Source organism: Ovis canadensis, chromosome 12 (genome assembly GCF_042477335.2).
Source record: "Ovis canadensis isolate MfBH-ARS-UI-01 breed Bighorn chromosome 12, ARS-UI_OviCan_v2, whole genome shotgun sequence".
NCBI lineage: Eukaryota > Metazoa > Chordata > Mammalia > Artiodactyla > Bovidae > Ovis > Ovis canadensis.
This window is the reverse complement of record NC_091256.1, coordinates 86,274,791-86,290,982: the sequence shown is the minus strand read 5'-3', so window position 1 is coordinate 86,290,982 and position 16,192 is coordinate 86,274,791. Positions and strand designations below refer to the sequence as shown.

Genomic DNA, 16,192 nt, shown 5'->3' with positions numbered 1-16,192 from the left:
TCTGATAAGTTTTTAGATGATGTTCCCGCTGCCAGTCTGTGGATAAGACTTTGAGAATCTCTGCTGTAGGGCCAGGAGTGCCCATCTTCCTTCCATCTAGAAGGGAAGCATCTAAGGAGGCCACTGGGCCACTCAAAACGTTTTTTCTGCAGTAAGGGGAACCTGCGTCCTTCTCACTTGCTGTCAGCCCCTCTCCGGGCAGTAGGGACTCCACGGCCTAACTCTCAGAGAAACAGAGGCCATCGTGTCCGGGAATGTCAGAGGGTGGAAACCTGCCCCCCTGCCACCGGAGGAAAAGGAGAAGGAACTTGCATGTTTGTTAGCGTCTAGCTGGGGACAGGGGCCCAGAATCTCTGGCCTTTCCCCGCTGTGTGCTCTCCCGTCTGTGAAATGGCCTGTCCGGTCGGCTACATAAGGTTGCTGTGAGCATAAAGAGGAAAGGTGGGTTTGAAACTGCCCAGCCAAATGCAAAGCTCTTTATGATCTGCAGTCTTACTAATCAAAAAAAGGTGAGTCAGGGCTGTGTAAAGGCTCCTGGGGAAGAGGGGCGGCCCGGGTCAGTTTCTGGGTCCCCGTGCCTGTCTCCCTGGCCAAGCAGGTGTTCACTCTCCAGAAGGCTGCGCCCCCCACCCCGCACCCCCAAGCATGTGCACTGGGCCGCGGCCATCCCCCAGGCCCCCATGACCCGCGCGTGCGCGCGTGGATCGCACAACAGATTGAAGACGAGGCCTGCGTTGCCGGTCCTTCCCCAGCCTGCTCCGGGATCCCAGCCGCGCGCCAGGGCCGTGGAGCCCCGAGGCGACGAGAGTCGGGGAGAAAGCCGGCGTTTCCCTCCCGCCCTCCGGGGTCGGAGAGCGGGCTAGGGATTGGGCCGCCGCCGGAGGACCAGGGGCAGGCCGCTTGGCAGAGCCGCCATGGGGAGGGCCCCTTCAGCGCGGCTCGGCGGAGCCCTGGGGCAGCGCCGGCTCTCCCCAACATTGTTCAGCATCCCGCGTCAGCCTTGGCCGCGGCCCCTGGCGCGCGCCGGCCGCTTTTGGCCGCCTTGGCCCCGTCTGAACCCTGCGGGCCGCGGGCCAGGGCGGGCCGAGCGCCGCCGCGCCGGGGCCCTCTCCCGACGCCTCCCGGCCGCCCGGGACGGACTTCTCCCGGCCTCCCTGGCCCGCCTTGGGCTTTCCCCAACCCCGGTCCTCGCGCCGATCGTACACGGGTGCAAAACCCCGGGGCTGGGCTTACGGGTTTGCGGGCGTATGTGCGCCCGGGGCTCCCTGCGCGCGCCGCCGCTCCGTACAGGGACGCGCGCAGGGGGCTGCCCCACCGAGCCCATGCCTGGCACCCAGGGGTCCACCCTGACCTTGGGCTCAGTGCTCCTGGGCGCCCAGGCGGGAGCCGAAGGGCCGCCGCAGGTCGGAGAGGCCTGTGGCCGCTCTGATGTCTTCGGGCGCACAGTTTTGGAGGTCCCTGCGCGCCCCTCGGGGCTCCAGCCGGGCGAGGTTCCAGATGTGTGCAGCTGTGCAGCGCGCGGACTTCCCCCTCGGTGGGGGCCGAGTCAGAAGCAGCCCCTGCTGCTCTCTGTGTGAACCGGGTGGGGAAGCTTTGTTTGGGAGTGCCGGCGTATGGCCATAGAATGTTATGGGGGAGTGAAGGGCCTTTGGATGAGAAGTTGAAGGCTTGGGTTGAGGATGGGATCTTGGTGTCACCATTTATTTACCAGCTGTCCAACTTTGAGAAATACAATCTCCCCCATTTTCTTGATTATACGTAATATAGCTATCATGGGAGTGCTTCTTATCTTCCATACATTTTTTTTTGTCTTTCCAACACACAGGGTCGGGGTTACCCAAGTTCTGCAGATGAAGTGGGATCCATCCACACCTGCCAAGGTTAAACCAGGGCTGAGTGGGGACCTGTGACTTGAAATTATCTCTAATTCCAGAGACTGGACTGTGAGGATGTTGATGGGAAAAGGAGAATTTTTAAAATGCAAAACAGTGATAGACACCGTTCTCTTCCTTTCCCTTCCGGCTGCCCTCGGTGCCTGGAGCCCCACCCGCAGGCATGACCCTTCCGCCTCCCTAACTCCACAGCGACACTTCCTTAATATAGCTGGTGAAGAGGCAAGGGTTCAGGGTGGGGACCCCCGACAGTAAGCCTCACCTGGAGCCAGAACCAGAGGGGGCCTCACCCTCTTCCCATCCACATCCTTTGTGGTGTTCTTGAAAAACCAGATTCTCTGCTGTGGGGTTTCCTCTCCACCTTCAGCTGGGCAAAAGCATTTCCTCCTGTGTGTAGAGGGAGGCAGTGGCCCAAGGTGGTCCATACAGTCATTCTGGACGACCCCTCCCCAGAGCCCACCCACCATCAGGACCCTTAGGAGTCTGAAAGTGCCTCAACTTCCTCATCTGTGCTCCATTGTTCACTTTGCTGATAAAATGGTCGGAATGCTGGAGAGAAAAGGGCCTGGGTGCCAGAGAAATCTGGGTGCTAGTCCTTGGTAAAATGAAGACTTCTAGCAATACTATAACCGGTCTTGCCTCACCCCAGGAGAGTTGTGGTGAGACTCAGAATGGATACTGGCACACCAGGGCTTCGGGAAGTGTGAAATGCCTCACACGTTCACACAAGGCGCTGGGAACAACAGGGATATAAAAATGAATGCCATCTGGGAATCTTCCAGGCCGGCAGGGGAAATAAAAATGGCTATACACATAGTCAAAACATAAGACTGTGAGCAAGTGCTACAGCGTATACCCCAGGGGTACTGCCCTACCCCATTTCTGGAATGACAGAACGCGCGAGCATCTGGCTCACAGCTCACAGTCCTCCCCCAGCTGCACGGGCACTCTGTCCACACCATAGCTCTAGCCCAGTCGTCCCTGTCTCCAGTGAACCCCCTTCTTTCCATTAAAGTGGGTCTATGGCAGGGATATTTTTCCTCTTTTTTGGGGGGGGGATTAGTTTCCTATTGCTGCAGTGACAAATTACTACAAATGTAGTGGCTTAGCATGTATCTTACAGTTCTGAAGGCCCAAAGTCCAAAATCGGTCTCACTGGGGTTAAAGTCAAGGTGCCAGCAGGATTATGTTCCCTCTAGAAGCGCTAAGGGAGGACCCGTTTCCTGCCCTTGTCTGTTTTCTGGAGGGCACCTGCATTGTGCTTCCTCCGTCTTCAAAGCCATCAGTGTTGAGCTAAGTCTTCCTCACCTCGCACTGGCTCCAAGCTCTGTTTCCACTGACACACCTTCTGACTCTGACACGCTTCCCCCCTCCTTGTAAGGCCTCTTCCGATTACATTGGGCCTACGTGGCTAATCCAGGATAATCTCTTTAAGATTCTTAACGTAATCACATCAGTAAAGTTCCTCTTGCCGAGAACACATTCTCGAGTTCCACAGACTAGGTCCCGAGCATCTTTGAAGGGAGGCCACTTGGCAGGGGGAGGGGCGGAACTGGGGCCTCAGAGCATTTTTCTAAGGAGAAATATCAAATGTTCAACTCTCTTTTTCAATCAAGAAGTGGGAATTTGCTGTGTGACACCGGGAGCTCAACCCAGTGCTCTGTGACCACCTAGAGGGGTAGGATGGGGTGGGATGTTCTGGAGGGAGTGGATGTATGTATACCTATGGCTGATTCATTGTGATATATGGCAGAAACCAATACAATATTGTAAAGCAATTATCCTCCAGTTTAAAAAAAAAAAAGAAGTAACATAGCAACTTCTCCTATAAATGTGACAAACTTTGCAGAAAAATATACCTCTGCCTTTCTTCCTGTATCCATTTAACATCAGATTCCCTGCTATGAGGGAAGAAGAAATAATGAAGAGCCACAGACATAGACTCCGCATAAAAGAACAGGGGGGAAGCTCAGTAGGTTGGGAAATTGTAGCGTGTGCCTCACTGGGAATGGAAGTTACAGGCCTTTGGAATGATTAGTTGTTAACCATTGTTCACAGCTCTTCAGCTGTTCTACTCTGCAATCTTTTGGCGCCATTCATTTCTCAATATTCTTAAAGCATCAATAGAAACCTTGGCTCCTTTTCTTTACCACAAGAACTACCTGGAAAATAAAAAAATAAAATAAAAATGGTGCTTCTCTGATTGAAGTGGGCACATGGAGTCCCTCAAACAGTCCGTCAGATTCTAGGAACACGGTTTGAAATCTGTTTTGTGAGATCGTTTCTCTGAGTGAAATAACAAAAATAAGTTAGAAATTACCATTCAGAGCACTAGGGAAAACACCATGTTGAAAATTACTTCTTGGAAGCAAAAGCAAGGAACACAGTATTCTTTCAAGAACTGGCTCTTGTTCTGAGACTTGATTTCCCCAGTTTTGCCACATAACATGGGTGCTTCCATGCCATAAGCCTTTAGTTACAAGAGTAAAGGGTCAGTGTGCAATATGTTGAAAAGTACATAGGTCCAGAAACCAGATGGGAGGAGCTCTGCCCGTTCATTCATTCATCCCGTATTTATAGAGTGCCTATCAAAGGCTTCCCTGACCGCTCAGGTGGTTAAACGTCTGCCTGCAATGCAGGAAACCTGGGTTCGATCCCTGGGTTGGGAAGATCTCCTGGAGAAGGATATGGCAACCCACTCCAGTACTCTTGCCTGGAAAATCCCATCCATGGATGGAGAAGCCTGGTAGGCTACGGTCCATGGGGTCGAAAAGAGTCGGACAGGACTGAGCGACTTCACTGTATCACGGCCCCAGGCACAGTCTCTTGGTGGAAGGGGACTCCGGGTGAAGAGGCAGGGAAGTGTGGCACCAGCTATCTGGCCGCGCTGTCGGACAGGGCTCTGTGCGTGAGGCACAGGGGAAGGCCTGGAGAGCTTTCCAGAGGAAATGGCGTGTGAGCCTGGAGCTAGAAGACAAGGAGGAGTTGCCCGCAGAGACTAGGGCTGCAGGAGGCCGGGCTCACTGGACCTGGCCAAGCCCAGAGATGAAGAGAGGCGAAGGGAGCGGCTCTGCAGCCGAGTAAGCAGGGGCTGATGATGCCCCAGGGCCTCGAGGCCCTTTGAAGAAGCTCGAACTTTCTCCCAAGAGCTAGGGGAACCATTACAGGGTCCCAAGAACTCACTGGAAAAGGCCCTGATGCTGGGAAAGACTGAAGGCGAGAGAAGGGGACGGCAGAGGATGAGGTGGCTGGATGCTATCACCAACGCGGTGAACAAGAGTTTGTGCAAACTCCGGAGTTGGTGATGGACAGGGCGGCCTGGCGTCCATCACCTTTGCAGTCCATGGGGTCGCAAAGAGTTGGGCACGACTGAGTGACTGAACTGAAACTAAGGGCTCACATGGTAGGGTTTGCTCCTTGCCAGCAAACTCAGTGACCTTGGACAACGTGCTCTCCCAGTTCTCCCATCGGTGTCTGGCTGATCCCTGGCGTCGTTCCCCGCTCTGACCTTGGGACTCGGTGAGCAGTAAGTCCAACTGGCCCGCCGGCCCCTCCGTTCCTGCGGCTCTCTCTGTACCATGGACGCGCCAGTGGCCCTCGCCCCAGGCCTCCCCTGCCTGGTCGGTGCGACTTCTGAAAATCGAGGCGGCCTTGCTCAGCTTGGAGCTGACAGGCGGTCGGTGGACCCGAGGACGCAACGTCGCGAGGCCAGCCGGGCGGCCAAAGCCGTGGAAGAGAGCGGCTCCGGGATTTAAGGCGCAGCGGCTGCTTCCTAAATTTAGGAAGAATAATTCTTCCTAAAAGCCCCCCGCGCCACCGCAGGCCGCTGCCTCTGATCGCGCCGCTGGGGCCTCGGAACACGGCCGCCGGGTCTCCGCAGGGCGGACACCGGCCCTCCGTTCCCGCTCGCGGACCTCAGAGCCAGCCCTCCCGGGAGAGTGGCCCGGGGTAACCTCCACAGCCAAGGCCGCCGGAAGCGCGGCTCTCGGGCGCGGGGCCCGGGGCGGCCTCGGGTGTGCGCAGGCGCGGGCCGGGCGCGCCCGGGAGACGGGGCGCGAGCGGCCGGCGCTCCCGCGGCCCGCGGGCGCCCCCCAGTGGAAGCTGGGCACCAGGGCACCCCGCGTGCGTCCGTATGCGGCCGGCGCTGGCCGGGAGCGGATGGCAGGCAAACCCCAGGCCGGGAGCCCAGCCAAGCGCTGTGTTTTTCCAGGTCCGCGCGGGGACCGGGAGACTGCGTGTTTGTTCGGTGGGAATAGTTTACTGGAAAACTAGGCGGAAGATACCCTGCAGATCAGCATGGACTGTATTGTTTGGGAGTCAACAGCCTGTAAAGTGCATGTCAGGAGACCGCAGTGCTGGGAACCACTGCTCCCTCCTCCCTGACCTTGAGCGAGGCTCTGGGGGAGGACGGGGGAGGCAGCGGGGTGCGGTGGGGCGGGGTCAAGACTTAGAAGTGACTAGCCTATTGTTGTTCAGTCGCTCAGTCGTGCCTGACTCTTTGCGACCCTATGGACTGCAGCACGCCAAGCCTCCCTGTCCTTCACTATCTCCCGGAATTTGCTCAAACTCATGTCCATGGAGTCAGTGATGCCATTCAACGATCTCATCCTCTATCATCCCCTTATCCTCCTGCCCCTGTTTTTCCTAGCATCAGGGTCTTTTCCAATGAGTCAGTTCTTCGCATCAAGTGGCCAAAGTATTGGAGCTTCAGTCTCAGCATCAGTCCTTCCAATGAATATTAAGGACTGATTTCCTTGAGGGTGGGCTGGTTTGATCTTGAAGTCCAAGGGGCTTTCAAGAGTCTTCTCCAACACCACAGTTCAAAAGCATCAATTCTTCGGCGCTCTGCCTTCTTTATGGTCTAACTCTCACATCCCTACATGACTACTGGAAAAACCCTGGCCAGCCCTTAAATTCCACCCCCTAGGTCTATGAACTAGGGCTGACGCTCCCCTTTGCCCACCCCACAAAGACATAATGCGTGTGGTCTAAGAACAATTCCAGAGAGGCAAGCTTTCTGCAAGGTGGGAGTGAAGATGGAGGGGCTGCTGGGGACTTGTCCAGTCATAACGATGTCTGAAGAGCATCCCACAAGGGGGGCTTAGCTGTGGAGAGTGAACCCCCACAGGACAGTGATCGTTGTGTGCCCAAGTCCACTTAGGCAACCACGCTGCACACAGTTAGTTCTCTTGAAGTTCGTCGTTGCCGGCTAGCTAGGCAGGCCAAGTCCTCCCTGAGCCTGAGTTGTCCTTAATCTTCTATGATCCCTCCTTGTGCTTTTCTCCGGGAGTCAGTTTGCAATGTGTTTTCTCTCCTTGGAAATTCCAAGATTAATTACGAAAAAGCGTTACTGGCCTCCGCCCATGCTCAGTTCCACCTGTGTTTCTAGACTATGTGCTGGGAAATGGCTTCCTAAGGGCGTCCCTCCATTTTCATGTTCTTCCCACTGCTGAGTCTGTGCCTGGAGTTGGTGGGGGGAAAGCAGCTTCAGGCATGAAGGTACGAACTTGCCAAGGTTTTGCCACTTTGGGGGAAGTCATGCCTTCCAGGCTAGGGCATTTCTTGTATCTAATTCCTGAAGATTCATCCTGGCTGCAGGGATCTGTGGTTTACGATGTAACCCCATCTCACCTGCCTCCCCATAGGTTATCAGAGGCCTGGTGATGGAGGCTCCCATAACAATGCGAGGGACAGAACATGAGTTTGGAAGAGTCACCACGTGACTCTTTATGGTGACACCCATGTTTCATCTTTTTCAAGAAGCGTCTAGACTGGATGACCTCACTGGAGATCTTCTGGCACACAGCCCTCAGTACAGAGAGGGACAAACTGAGACCCAGAGAGGGGAAGTGACTGGCCTGGGTTACTCAGCAAGCTGGCAGCCGACCTGGAAATAGGTCTTGATTCTGACACCCGATTTACTCATTTATTGTACACATTGGTTGAGGGCCCGCTGCGAGCTGGGCATGGTGCTGGGTGCTAAGGACGCAGCTGTAAACAAAAGGAAATGACTGCCTAGACCTTTTACCCTCTGGTGGGTATGTGCGGGATCGTGGGTAGACAGCCAGACTTGTCCCATCACGGTGTGCAGTTAGAAGTGCCGCGAAGCTCTGTGCTCCTTCTTGGAGAAGACGGTCTTGAGGGTTGGGAGGAGAAGCCCGCTCGTGCACTCGCTTGTTAAATAAATACTGGTGGCGTCTCACTGTGTGTCGGCTGCTCTGGGGGACACACACAGCCCTACGAGCAAGACCCGCCTTCCGAAGCTGCCCGATCAGCAGGACAGAGACATGTCTCTTAGCATCTCTAACTGCACTTCTATGGTTTTTATGCTTATTGCTTTCCTCTCCAGCTCTCCTCCTAAAAAAGAGGCTTGTCGAAAACTCTGATTCTGAAATGGTGCCAACCCTTGCCCCAGAAGGCTTCTCACATCCAGTCACTGTTACTGACTTATTGATGGACATCGTCCAGTGGCCTTGGGGAGGTGGTGGGCAGTCCAGCCACAACCTGTAATGAGGAGAGACAAGCCAGTATCCACCCTGCAGTGAATAATAGAACAAAAAGCTCCCGACGCCTGCAGGATCAAAGCGCAGGAGCCCCAGTGTCTCTGGGTTAAGTAGATCAGCAGAGGGGCTGGGGCAGGCGGGGGGCACCTTGGACTTTCTGGGAGGGAGGTCTGGGTTATGGAGGAAACTTCAGCTGGAGAAGGGGTTTCTGTGCTTTATGGAATGTTCTTCTGTGGCTCTCTGCACCTTCCCTGATGGGGGCTCTTCCCTCCACCCTCCCTCTCTACCGCCCCCTCCAGGCCTAAAGAGATGGACTGGGTGAGGAGGAAAGACTGGATGTATCGGGAGTTGGGAGACACTGGATCCCTGAGCTTAGACAACACTGAATTCCTTCCCAGCCCTCTGTCTTCCCTTCTGTACCATGAGGAGGTTGGAATATGATCCTGAACTTTCTTCTTGCTTTTGTAAGCTGTGTTTCTCTAAAAAGAGGTGGAGAGAATCCATTGTTTAGGATCCTTGTCCAGTTACTTGCAGGCCAGGCAAAGGGGTTGTCAGATCTTTCCTGTGTCCCTCCTCAAACTCAGCCTCTGAACCCCTCTTTCTCAGGGGCAGCCAGCAGGAGGTCAGGCAGGAGATCTGTGTTATTTACTCCCTCACCCCATCTTATGCTCAGTGGAGAAACCAGCAGCAATCTTAGAGTAAGTTTTTTTGGGAAGGGTGAATTATTATTTGTATTTTTAATCTTAAAAGAATGTTTAAAAATATTGATATTAATGTTAGTGCCTGAAAATACACGTGCAGTTCTAGAGTCGCAGACCCTGGGGGTGGAGGTGCTGCAGGGAGCTGTGCAGATGTTTATCTTGGGCAGGAAGACCCCCCAGGGTCCTCCACACTGCTCTCGGGCTTTGAGTACCACACCCTATCCGCTCCTCGGAAAAGTGTGTGTGTGCGCATGCGTGCCTGTGTGCCCTGTGGCCGCCTGAGTCTTGACCCTTTTATCTCTCCTCCTCAGTAAGCTGGTACAGGAGGTAAGCATGTAATTAGAGGAGGAAATATGTCAGTCAGGAAATACCTCATTTTACTAGAGGAAAGTCATGAAAAACCCTTCCTTTTGTTTGTGAGCACAGGGACCTCTGGACAGGTAAGGAGTCGCAGAATAGAGCTGGGGTCGGGGGTCGGGGCAGGGAGAAAGACTGTTATTCAAGACAGACAATCCCATGTTTGATAGACACCCAAGACTCGACCCATGGAACCCATGGGTCCACTCAGCCAGAGCCTGGAAGTGTACACACACACACTGCTCAGACCTGTGTGGTGACATGCCTGGACACACGTGTCCCCTCGGCATCTTTACACAGACATTCAGTGTAGAATGGTTGAACGGTGTCCCTCAGAAAGCTACGCTCCCAGCCTAACCTTGTGTGAATGCGGCTTTATTGGCAACAGAAGCCTCTGCCGTGTCAGCTGTGAAGGTGACATCACACTGGAGTAGTGTGGGCCCGGATCCAGTGTGACTGGTGTCCTTATACAGAGAGGAGCGTTAGGACGCCGACAGAGACAGACAGGGACGATGGCCACGTGGAGTGATGCTCGAGCGATGCTGCTCTGGGCTAAGGGAAGCTGGACCTCCAGCACCTGAAATAACCAAGGACGCACTGGCTCATAGCGACTCGGGAGGGCGTGCGGCCCTGCACCACCTTCATTTTGCCCTTCCAGCCTCAAGACTGTGAGAAAATAAACTTCCGTTGTTTTAAGCTGCGATGCCTTGTTATGGTGGCCCTAGGATCCAAGGTATTACGAGTCCGGGGCGTGCCCACACCAGGCGCGCACAGCTCCTCCGGCACAGACAGCGAGAGACAGTCGTGCAGGATGGGTCCCTCCGCAGCCAAACCCTCCGCCTGGAGCTCACACCAGCGGCCTTAGGCCCCCACTATCCCGGGTGCCGCCAACATTCCCTGTGCAGTCCTCTTTGCTGAGCTCTGTTCTACACCCTTGAGGTCCATGAATTGAATCTTTTAAACTTTTTTTGTTTTGTTTTGTTTTAATTTTTACTATGTTGTGTGGGTTTCTGCCATACAACAACCCGAATCAGCCATAGTTGATCCCTCCCCTCCCTCCCCTCCACCCCCGCCCCTCTAGGTCATCAGGGAGCGCTGGACGGGGCTCCCTCCGCCACACTGCAGGTTCTCAGCAGCTGCCCACGGTACACAGGAGAGGGCATGTGTGTTGAGGCTACTTCCATCCGTCCTATTTCCTGCCTCTCCCACTGTGTCCACCAAGTCCATTCCCTACATCTGCGTCTCCATTCCTTCCCTGCCAACAGGTTCATCAGTACCTTTTTTCTAGATTCCTTATCTATCTCTTCATATGGGATGTTTGTTATTAACTGAATCTCAACAAGCGCAGGAGTTTTTCCCATTCACCGATGAGGAAACAGCGGCACCCAGAGGTTGAAGAACTTGCCCAAGTTCTCCGGGGGCAGAGAGCTTGGAAGCCGGTGTAGATCCTGCTTGTGTCTGCGGCACCTGGCGGATGACTCTTTTCTTGAGGTTCTGGTCAGGACTGTATCCTGAGCAGGGCTGGACTGTCTCTTCCGCTGCCTCGTGAGTCTTGGGCTGTGATGTCCGAAGCCAGATCCCTGGCACAAAGGCTTGCCTTCGCCTCCGTCTGTTGGATCTTCGGTGTTCTGTGTGAAGAAGTAAGGCAGGACCGGGGAGTGTGAGCTGAGAGCTTCGATCACTCTGCTCCGTGTACGCGTTTTGATTCAAGAATACTTGATTCATTGCGGAATATTTTGCATACCATATTATACACACAGTGAGCGTGTAAGGGTTGATGAGATTTGATAAATAGATCTAGTCACATAACCACCACTTCAATTTAGGGATGACCACTTCCATCACCACAGAAAGCTCCTTGTACACTTTTATAGTCAAAACCCTGTCTCTGTCCCAGGAAACCCCTGATCCCACTTCTAACACCACAGATTAATTTTGCCTTTTTTCCAGCTTCACAGACATGGAAATACAGAATATGTGCTTTTTGCGTGTCTGATTCCTTTTACTCAGTGTAATTATTTTTGAGATTTATGCATGTGGTTATATACGCCAATAGTTCATTCTTTTTTCTTTTTTTATTGCTGAGTAGTGTTCTGTTGTACATTCTTTGCCACTGCCCAATGGACAAGAATCTGAGCAAACTCTGGGAGATACAGGAGAAGCACAGGGGAGCTTGGCATGCAGCAGTCCATAGGGTCACAAAGAGTCTGATGTGACTTAGCGACTGAACAACAGGTACTTCACTGTTTGAAGGGACCACATTTGTTTATCCGTTCAACTGTCCATAGACAGGTTGTTTACAGTCTTGCTAGTTGTGTTAGTTGCTTAGTCGTGTCTGACTCTCTGGGACCCTGTGGATTATAGCCCACCAGGCTCCTCTGTCCATGAGATTCTCCAGGCAAGAATACGAGAGTGGGTAGCCATTTCCTTCTCCAGGGCATCTTCCCAAGTTAAGGATGGAACCTGGGTCTCCTGCATTGCAGGCAGGTTCTTTACCATCTGAGCCACCAAAGCAAACTATTACAAATAAAATTGCTAAGAACATTTGTATGTTTCTATGTGTGAACATGGGTTTTCATTTCCCTTGGGTAAATGCCTAATAGTTGGAGGACTGTGTATGTTTAACTTTTTTAAGAAATTGCAAAATTCTTTTCCTAAAGGGGTTGTGCTATTTGACACTCCCACCGGCAGTGTAGGAGGGTTCTAGTCGTTCCAAATCATCACCAGCACTTGTATTGACTATTTTTTAGTATTATTAGTGGTTCTGTTGGGTATGAAGTGGTATTTCACTGTGGTTTTAATTTGTGTTTCCCTGAAAAGTATATAGATGTTGGCAGTCTTTTAATGTGCTTATTGGATATTTCTTCTTTTGTTAAGTGTTTGTTTTTTGCCAAGTTTATTTATTTATTTATTTTTATTATTGAGTTGTAAGACTTCATGATAAATTCTGGACATGAGTCATGTCAGATATACAAATTTTGAATATTCTCTGCCAGTCTGCGACTTGCTTTTTCATTTTTAAACACAGTCCTTTTAAGTTCTTTGTCAGGAAGCGTGTCGATGTCCATTTCCTCAGGGCAGGTTACTGCAGCTTTGGTTTTTCTTTTTGTGGTGTCACATTTCCTGGATTCCTCATGACCCTTGTAGCCTTGCATTAGTGTCTGCACATCTGAAGATTCAGCCACCTCTTCCAGTCTTTACAGATTGCCTTCAGCAGGAAAAGCCCTTCACTAGTCAGCCCAGCCAGAGACTGGGTAGGACAGTTAGTGAGGACCACAGCCAGTGGGATGGGGCTGCTCTTGGGGTCCCCAAGTGGGCCTGGTGCCAGGGCTGGACACAGTTAAGAAAGTCAACACTACGTTTCTGTTATCATTGTCTGTAGCTCAAGAATCATAGTTGTAAGTTCCCTTGGTCCTATTTTGGTAGAAGATGGGGTCTGAATAAACGATTCCATAAAGCCAGCTCAAGTTACTGAACAGGACCTCTGACTCTGAAAGCCCAAGGGGTCCTGTTTGCTCTGCTCTTTATTCTGTCTCGCTCCCCCCATGCTTTTTGGCAGCCTCTCCAGCTTCATTCTCATGCATCCCCATGGATACATTCCTATATCCGCAAACAGGCAGATACCCTCAAACCATCAGGCTGCATGTTAGACAGTTGAGAACCCTGGACTAGAAACTGGTGGAGACAAGAAGGCCCAGAAGTGATTGATCTCCCTGTCCCTAGGGAGCCTGTGATGACTGATGGAGATAAAGGTCATTAGGAAAAGAGTAGGAGAAACTTTATAAACCAATAAGGAGAAGCCCATCAATCAGCCCACACAGGAATGATATGAGGGAAGAGGGACTATAACAGAAGAGGACCTTCTGGGAACGGGCAGGGTCCTGTGAAGGTGTACAGCCCGACTCCTGTTAAGAAGCAAGCAGATCACCCCACTCCCAGCCCTTCCTTGACAAATACCTCAACTTTGTGAGATGAAGCTTGAAGAAGGGGAGGAGGTGCTAATTGCAGCCTATATTCATGAGGCTTGTATGACAGTAACACAACTCATACCATCAAGTTAAAAAGAGGAATATTTTGACTCATGCAACTGAAAAGTCTAGAGGATATGTCTGATTAGACAAGGATTTCCACAATATCATCAGGGCTCTATCTATCCCAGGCTCTCTCCTGATGGTGAGCATGGGGCTGCCAATAGCCAAAGGCTCACATCCCACCAGACTAGCAATTTGGAAAGAATAAAGCTTCCCCAAAACCTTTGGCAGAAAAGCCCTGTGGAAGGACCTGATCGCCTGGGTTTGGGTCACATGGCTACCCTTGATTCAATTAGTTTGGCCAAGGGCACAAAGTATCCTGATTGGTCAGGACAAAGTCTCCTGCACGTCAGTGAAGATGGGCAGCAACGGTCCCATCCAAACCTCTTGGAATAGATTCTCCAGAGAAAAAAGAATTCTTTCACCAGAACTAGGGAGGTTGGTTCTGGTCAGGGAACATAACAGAAGCCCACTACGCAGTCCACATCCTGACTCCATGTATGATTACATGAAGTAAAGAAGGGAATAAATTCTTGTGGGAGTAGGACTTTCACATGGATGACACGGAGGCCTAAGATCAGGAATGCACCTTGAGACGTGTGTATTCTACCCAGGTGTCGCCCATGGCACAGACGTCTTCCCTGTGGGAAGCCTCAGAGACTACACTCCAGAGCCTCTTTATCCTGGTAACCAGCTGAACTAACAGAGAGCCATCCTTTGGAAGACAAAGGCACAGAGATGGACAGAAAGAGCCGACAGGGAAGATTCTAGTCCCTCCCCTCTCCTCCAGCCACCTGGACTCCCAGGACCACAGGGCTGGACCTCATCACTCTTGGTCCCGGAACACAGGAAGGTTGTCAGGTAGGTGGGCCATGGGGACACACGTGTGGCCTTCCTTCCCCCAACCCCCTCCACCTCAGCAGAAGCAGCAAGTAAGCTACAGAAGCCATGGAAGGCAGCGTTCAGAAATTGAAAAGATAAACGTGCACGGGGTAATTGAATAGCATTCTGCTGAGAAACGAGCTCTCAGAGCTGATAATCAAGACTATGCTTCACCCGAGGGGCTCTGTCTGCCTCGCTGTGCAGACGCAGCAGCTGGAACCCTGGGGAGGGCTCTGCGGGGATTGGCGGGGGCCAGTCCTTGGCTTTGGGTCAGGTTGAAGGCCTGAGCCGCCCAGCAGTGGGCAGCGAGCTCTGTGTCCTCCGCAAGTGGGGGCTGAATCCCGGGATGGCTGAGGGGCCTCTAGGTGCCAAGATTCGGATTCTACTGTCATGATATTTTCAGATCCAACCATCAGATGTCTATCGAGAGCGTACTATAGTATCTGGACCAGGCTCAAACCTGAGGGATAAAAACACAAAGGAATAATAAAAATGCAAATCGTTTATACAGTACTTAGTATGCACCAAGCATCATTTTAAAGTGATTTCCATATAGGACTAATTTGATCTTGGCAGCAACCGTGGGAGGTAAGTATTACCACTGGCCCGGTTGTACCCTTGAAGAGACTGAGGCACAGAGTTTAATTTACTCAAGTTCACAGAGCCAGTAAAGAGAGCATGGGGTTCAGACCCAGGTGACGGGAGGAAGAATATGAGATCTTATTGATAACAGAGTCCCGGTTCACGTGACTTCGCTGTCCTGTTGAGGCAAGCAGAGTCTGAGGATTTGAAAAGGCGGGGAGGTGGAAGAGACCAGGAGCTGAAGCGCTCTCTGAGGCCTGGCCTCCCACCCCGGAGGGAGCTGTGGGTGGATTCTGTCCACTGGGACCCTTCCTCCCAGGTATGCTAGCAACCCCCGCCGCTCCTGACTCACCTCTCTCTCCTCCTCCCGCCCCGCCCTTTCTCTGGTTATCGTAATTATTTGGGAATTTACAGAATAATCCGTCACCAAGTCCTCCAGAACAAATTGAATGTCAGGTTTATAAAACAACCTAATAAAGCAGATGGCGTTACCCACTGGTAAATCTCTCCCCCACTTCCTGCCCCACCCCCTCCCCACTTTAGTGTCTCGGAAGCTGACAGATTATCCATTTACAGGCAGATTAATCCTGAACAGTACAAACATGGGGAGAAAATTACACTTTCTTGTCTCTATAATTGATACGAAGGACGCATTAATCTGTAAAGCCCAGAGGAAAGGCCCATCTGTCTGCTCACGCTGGCGCGGGGGCGTCTGGGAAGGCAGGAGCCGCGTCCATCTCGGTCTGTCCGTCTGCCTTTTTATCAGAAGCCACTTGCCCGGGGCGGGGGGGTCTCTCACTCTCTCCCTGGCGCTGGAAGCTGGGCACCTGCAACCTCAGACAGACCCCCATCCCTGTCCGCGAGGCAGGCGGGGTTCAAGGCCCGGCATCTCGGGGCTCCAGGCCAAGGGCCGAGGCTCTGCCGCCAGCCTTCTTTCTCCTTCCTTCCGGGAGCTTTGACCACTGAGAAGTCCGTCAGCCTCGCTCTGTGGTGATGCCGGGTCTGCCTCGGTGTCCACTCTCGGGGTGGCCCTTGAGGGAACGCCAAGAGGCGTTTCTTCAGTAACATTCGGGGTCAGTGTCCCCCTCCCCACTGTCTTACACCGCTTTAAAACTTTCCGCAGATTGACGCACCTCTTCCCGCGTCGCCATTTCCTCCTCTTCCGGCACCTTCTCTGGTAGAGGCAGGTGTGAGGCGTTAATTGTCTCCTTGAGGCCTGTCGGAGCTGGCAGGAAATGTCACCC

At 52.7% G+C, this 16,192-nt stretch overlaps 2 long non-coding RNA genes across 2 annotated transcripts in view; both read left to right on the top strand.

Annotated features, from left to right (window-relative positions):
* The first annotated feature begins 312 nt into the window (after nucleotides 1-312).
* LOC138415772 (uncharacterized) overlaps nucleotides 313-16,192 on the top strand; it is a 51,076-nt gene continuing 35,196 nt past the window's right edge. The window contains exon 1 of the long non-coding RNA XR_011247402.1: nucleotides 313-509. This is a non-coding gene — a long non-coding RNA (uncharacterized lncRNA). The remainder of the gene's footprint in view (nucleotides 510-16,192) is intronic.
* LOC138415771 (uncharacterized) lies at nucleotides 5,039-8,094 on the top strand. The gene is made up of 2 exons (XR_011247401.1): nucleotides 5,039-5,418; nucleotides 7,538-8,094. It is a non-coding gene; the product is annotated as an uncharacterized lncRNA (long non-coding RNA).